The sequence below is a fragment of the Protobothrops mucrosquamatus genome, unplaced genomic scaffold (assembly GCF_001527695.2).
Source record: "Protobothrops mucrosquamatus isolate PMUCROS unplaced genomic scaffold, P.Mucros_1.0 scaffold108, whole genome shotgun sequence".
Taxonomy (NCBI): Eukaryota; Metazoa; Chordata; class Lepidosauria; order Squamata; family Viperidae; genus Protobothrops; species Protobothrops mucrosquamatus.
In genome coordinates this window covers 2,329,840-2,335,839 of record NW_015386480.1, presented here as the reverse complement: position 1 = coordinate 2,335,839, position 6,000 = coordinate 2,329,840, and positions in this window count along the sequence as shown.

The following is a 6,000-nucleotide window of genomic DNA, read 5'->3' as shown; positions in this document are numbered from 1 at the left end:
GGACATTTCCTTGACACCCATCTTGAAGACCAGATTTTTCAATGAATTAGTCCCACATTCAGCATGACTTCTCCAATGAGGAGCACATGCTCATCTGCACTTACCTTGAAAGGAAAAAGACAGTAGACTGGAGATGAGACAACCCTCCTTTGATACATATCCACATGAAATAACTGAGCATTTATGTGGACAGGTAAACTGATGTCTGGCACTTCACTTCTCTTTCCTCACTACCAAAAACCCTTCCAGAGGAAATTCAAAAGAAGCCTTTAGGCACACTGGGAATGGAGCAGAAGCTCTTCAGCCAGGGAAGGAAACTGACTGAGAAAGGTCAAGGCAGCTTAGTTCTGGAGCGACATTAAGATGGGTTGGTCTAAGCCATGCCATGATTCACACCTACTAGCTAAAGAAACTAACAGCAGTGCATGAATGCTCAGCAGCACAGATGAACCACAGGCCAGCAGCAAAATCCCACCCATGGAATGGGACAACTCACCACTGCCAGGCTGCCACCACTGGGTCCCACTGGTTGGATCACCTTCACTGGGTTGGTGGCAGCAGTGGCAAGCTGGGTCATCGCCACCAGAAAATGTTGACGAATGATTAAAGATGATGTTAGACTATCCACAGGATGGGAACTTGAGAATTTTTTATTAATTAAATAGCAATACCTTTTCTATAAAGAAGAGATGCTGAAATTCAAGCTATCTGTGAGATTGAGCATATCCAAACATGGAGATGTTTAGTGTTTCTTAAAATCTCCAACCCTTTTGAAAGGATCCCAATAGGGAGGGTGTGAAAGAGTCCTAAAACTTGCAGGGAACCCTCTTGGTGCACAAGTTCCCATGCTGTGGAGACTCTACCATCGTCTTCCTCTGTTCTATTCTATTCTATTCTATTCTATTCTATTCTATTCTATTCTATTCTATTCTATTCTATTCTATATAAATATATAATTATATATAAATATAATTTAATTACCATAAATGGAAAGTGATACAAGCTTACATGGTACAGTTTTGCTTGGGGCAGATATGATGACTTTTATATCCTTCATTTTTTCCCCTCAACTTTATTTCAGATGTGTTGCCCACTTGATTTTTGTTTTCTTAGTATCTCCATCTTTATCTGTATGTACTTGATTGTGCCCTGGCCTCTATAGCCTACAGCTTGGTGGCTACGATGCCTGATAGGACTTTCCATGTTCTGGAGAGGCAGGTTATTGGCTGGTAGTTGGGTGGTGCTGTTCCCTTGTGGAGGTGCTCCATGATCAGCATTGTCCTTCCTTGGGTTAGTTAGTCTGGGTGGGGGGGATCTAGTGCAGCGGTTCTCAACCTGTGGGTCACGACCCCTTTGGGGGTCGAATGACCCCTTCACAGGGGTCGCCTAAGACCATCGGAAAACACATATTTCCGATGGTCTTAGGAACCGAGACAGCGCTCCTCTATCCGTCTCCGCATGGCTTCGAACTGGGGGCCGTTGCAGCGCCAGATTCGTTTCTGTCGAGCATCTCCTAAGGGAGGCTGTGCTGCTTCACAGCTCTTTCTGTGGAAGAGGCTGAACTAAGCTCTGCCGGTGCTGTCGCCCCTTGGCTCTCTCTCTCTCTCTCTCTCCCCGCCTGGGCGCTTCTCCAACCAGGCTGGGAGGAGCCGGCGGAGCGGCCTTCCTGCCCCTCCTCCCCGGCCAGCTGGAGCTGGGCAGGCCGGCAACCTTCGGAAGTGAGGTGAGGACAGGCGAGGTGCACTGAGCCCCAGGTGCGGCGGGTGAGTGGGCGGCATCAGTGCGCACTTGGAGAGCCCTTAGGGTTGGGGGTCACCACAACATGAGGAACTGTATTAAAGGGTCGCAGCATTAGGAAGGTTGAGAACCACTGATCTAGGGCAACTCGCTGCCACTGGCTCACCACTGCTGGCTCCAGAGACTTTGGAAAAAGTGCAAAGAAGAGCAACTGAGATGATTAAGGGTCTGGAGACTAAAACATGAAGAACGGTTGCAGGATTTGGGTTTGGCTAGTCTAAAGAAAAGAAGGACTAGGGGGAACATGATAGCAGTATTTCAGTATTTGAGGGGATACCACAAAGAAGAGCGGGTCAACTTATTTTCCAAAGCACCAGAAGACAAGACAAGAAACAATGGAGGGAAACAACCTGGAATTAAGGAGAAACTTCCTAACAATGAGAACAATTAAACACTAGAACAGCTTGCTTTCAGAAGTTGTGGGTCTTTCATCACTGGAGGTTTTTAAGAAGAGACTGGACAGCCACTTGGTCTCCTACTTGAGCAGGGGGTTGGACTAGAAGATCTCGAAGGTGCCTTCCAGCTCTATTCTGATGCAGCCATTTATCTAAAAGGATGTAGGGTCTCCTGCTGGGGTGGGGGCTGGACTGGAGGACCTTTGGTGTATCAACCAACTCCATTATTCTATTCTGTTATTCTTTCTATCATCACATGTATCCATCCTATCAAGCCCAAAGGAAGTCTGGAATGGTATAGAACAGTGATGGCGAATCTTTTAGAGACCGGGTGCCCCAAAACTATCCTGCCCCCGGCCCACCCTTACTCCACACCCACTCTGCCCTGCCCCCACCCACCCATAGGGCCACCCACTGCCTCCATGGCCACCACAGATTGCCCAGGCAGCCCTGCAATGCCATGGCAGCCACACCCTCTGCCTGTGTCCTGGAGCATCATCTGTGCATGACAGGGCATGAGGGCAGAGTCTTGTCCGGCTGCCCAGCTGCCATGTCCTTGGCCGCACTGCTCTGCACAGGCCGCGCCTGGTGATGACTCTCCTCCCGGGGGCTGCTGGTGAGGAGGGGGCCATGGGGGGAGGTGGGTCTGGGGCAATGGTGCAGAGAGGGGTCCGAGTGCTGCCTCTGGCACGCGTGCCATAGCTTCGCCATCACTGGTATAGAATCTTCTGCCAGGGGTTGAGGTTGGACTAGAAGACCTCCAACGTCCCTTCCAACCCTATTGTTCTATGTCAAATGAAGGCAAATATATGTGTCCCAGAATAATGTTGCAGGATCTAATCTGGGTTGGTCACCAGGATCAGTGGTTTAGTCCTCCGAGCTTTTGGACTCATGCTGGAGCCCATCCTCTCTCTCATTCATGTGTTTTTTTGTTGTTCTATTGTTCTATGTTCTGTTTTTTGTTCTTTTGGAAGCACCAAATGCAACTCAAACACCAATCACCAAGGGTAGCAGCCCAGTTTTTGCAAAATTCCCACAAATGCCAGTACATAGTTTTCTGTGGCCCTACAGAGCAAGGGTTCTGTATGTAGACAAACCAGAGTGATAGAAATTTGACTAAATGGATAAAACCTCCACTAAGCCAGTTTACAATGCACCTTGGGATGCCTGAGCAAATGAAAGAAACATAGCTTTGCCCAGGTTCATGTGAATCGAAAAGCTTCTCTGAGGGGGACCAAGCAGACTCTGTCCTTCCACCAGGAAGACTAGCTGTGAGAAGGGCCATCTGGACTTTGGAGAAATAAGTCTGGAAGTCCCTTCACCAGGCGGGAGGCCCTCTGTGCTAAACCACAGGCCAGAAGACTTGCGTTACCTATTCAGGCTGGCTGAAATGTATTTATATGAAGAAGTTGATTTGTAAATGTGATAAAGTGGCATAAAATTAAGTGCAGCTTTCTTGAACTAAAGAAAGTTGTTTCAGTTATTCAGCTAATCAGAGAATGAAAGAAAGAGAGGAGTTGTTTACAGAACATGGTTACATGGACCGGCCAGGCAGGATATATTTTTTTGTTAAAAAAGCAACACAACAATTTCTGAGTACTGATCAAATGATAGGGATTTTGCTGTAAAAAGATGTAAGCAAATGCTAATAAACATAAAGCATTTGGTAAGTTGATTGATTTGCTGAAATGGCACATCCCAGCTTTGGGGTGCCCTATAATAACATTAATGCAATAATCAGGAATCGAAGGAGCTGAAACCTCTGTTGCTTTCTAAGATCACCATCCATTTGCTGTTTGGCCTTTTGCATTTCTACTGTCTTTTCAGGAGCAGAGGTTTCCTTCATGCGGTCCATGAGAGGACCAGAATGCTTCCCTAACAACAAACATGGGGTTCCCTGGTGAGCCAGCGATGTGCACTGAGTTTATCAGCCGGTCCCTGTCTTTGTATATCTGTACTTGTGCTTGGCCTTTGCTTTCTAGGCTGGACAAGTCCAGCAGTTTTTCCATCCTTTGATAAAGCTTCGATGTGAAAATGTTCATAGGAATGGCTGTTCAGCTCACAAAACTCCACAGGCTTTTAACATTCCTCATGGATCCTCAAGCTCAATCAAGTTCAGTCTGCCCCATCATGATATTCCCTTTCAAGGTAAGAAATATTATACAAACCATAGAAATGGGTTAGAAATAGCAAGTCAAAGAAAGCAATGCAGGAGATAAGAGAAAAGAAAAGAAAAGAAAAGAAAAGAAAAGAAAGCTAAAACTAGTGTATCTCCATTAATAAGTCCTTTATAGTCTTCTATCATTGAAGGCCATTCTTCCTTGTCAATACAGTAGTGGCCAAAATTGTGGAAACCTTTTGGGAAAAGTGTATTATTGAGGTTTGATGGCTAATAACACCACTTTTTTGGGAGTAGTACCATAAAAGTATATATCAATAGAAAGATAATTTAATCAAGAATGTAATGCAACAAAGTTTGTTCAATTATCTGTACTGTATTCTATGAAAAGTTATAGCCAAATAACCAGAAAAAGGAAGCACAACTTGCTTAGGTTGATATCAGGTATCTTGCCTTCATTCAATTGTAGCCAATGAGCATGAGTGTTTAGAGAGCCAATCAGGTGTCCTCTTGTTTTGGAAATGAGCCAATCAGATCACAGTAGGATTCAGTTATTGATGTCCTGTATTGAAGATGAGAGGAGGACATTTGTCAGTGTGTTATGTGATCACTATCAAGTTGGTTGGGGTTTTTTGTGTTCTTTCATCTAGTGAGCTTGTAAAACGTAATAAAATTAAAGTAATGGTGCAAAGAGTTTACTGGTCGCCCAGAAAATGATGTAAAATAGTATTATTAAGTGAACAAGGCTACAATTATAAAGAAATTAGAAGAAAAATTGGTGGAAGCTTAACCAAAGGTGGCATTTCTACTGTACAATTTTCCCAAAAGGTTTCCACAATTTTGGCCACTACTGTACATTACTTCAGATATTCTTTTCAAGGATCTCATCAGTTACATCCAATAGTTACTTTCTCAGTCTCCTTCCTTCCTTCCTTCCTTCCTTCCTTCCTTCCTTCCCCCTCCCCCCTCCCCCCTTCCCTCCCTCCCTCCTTTCTTCCTTCTACATTTGTTTTGTAAATCAGTCCTCATTAATGCTCTCTATATGACCAAACTACCTTAAGATACTTCTTTTGTATGGATTACTCATTTTTGTATTCACATCCATTCATTATCCATTAATTCTTGACCGTTGCTCTTCATGGTTGACATTTGTTGAGGACTTTCTCCCACTGTAATCAACTTACCATTGCCACCTATCTTTATTTATTGACAAAGCCAACTCTTGCCTCCATGTTTATGAGAACAAAACCTGGTCTGAGTGCACAGATAAGCTTTTCTTCATTTCCTCCTATTTAAGGGCGTGAACCAAGCAGAAAGAGAACCATTCTAGAAGTGAATAACTACACTGACCATCTAGATGATGCCATTGGGAACAGAGTGGATTCTTCAGTAATGGGATGCATTCTGAGACGAGAGACCACTGGCAAGAGCTGGGCTACACTTCATGAGAACAAGGAAGGTGCCTTGCAAACTTGAGCCACAGTGCTTTTTCTCAGTCTTGTGTGGACAGAGAAGAGAAGCCAGAGAAAAAGGGGACTTGGAGGGAGGTGTGACTATGATCCCACCTCCCCCCACAGGTTTCCAGTGAATATGTCCCAAAGGATAGCATCCAGAACAACCCCGAGTCATTGGAGGGAGCTCACAGCTAAAGCTTCTCAATGAAAATCATAGGGAAAAAAGCAACTGGTG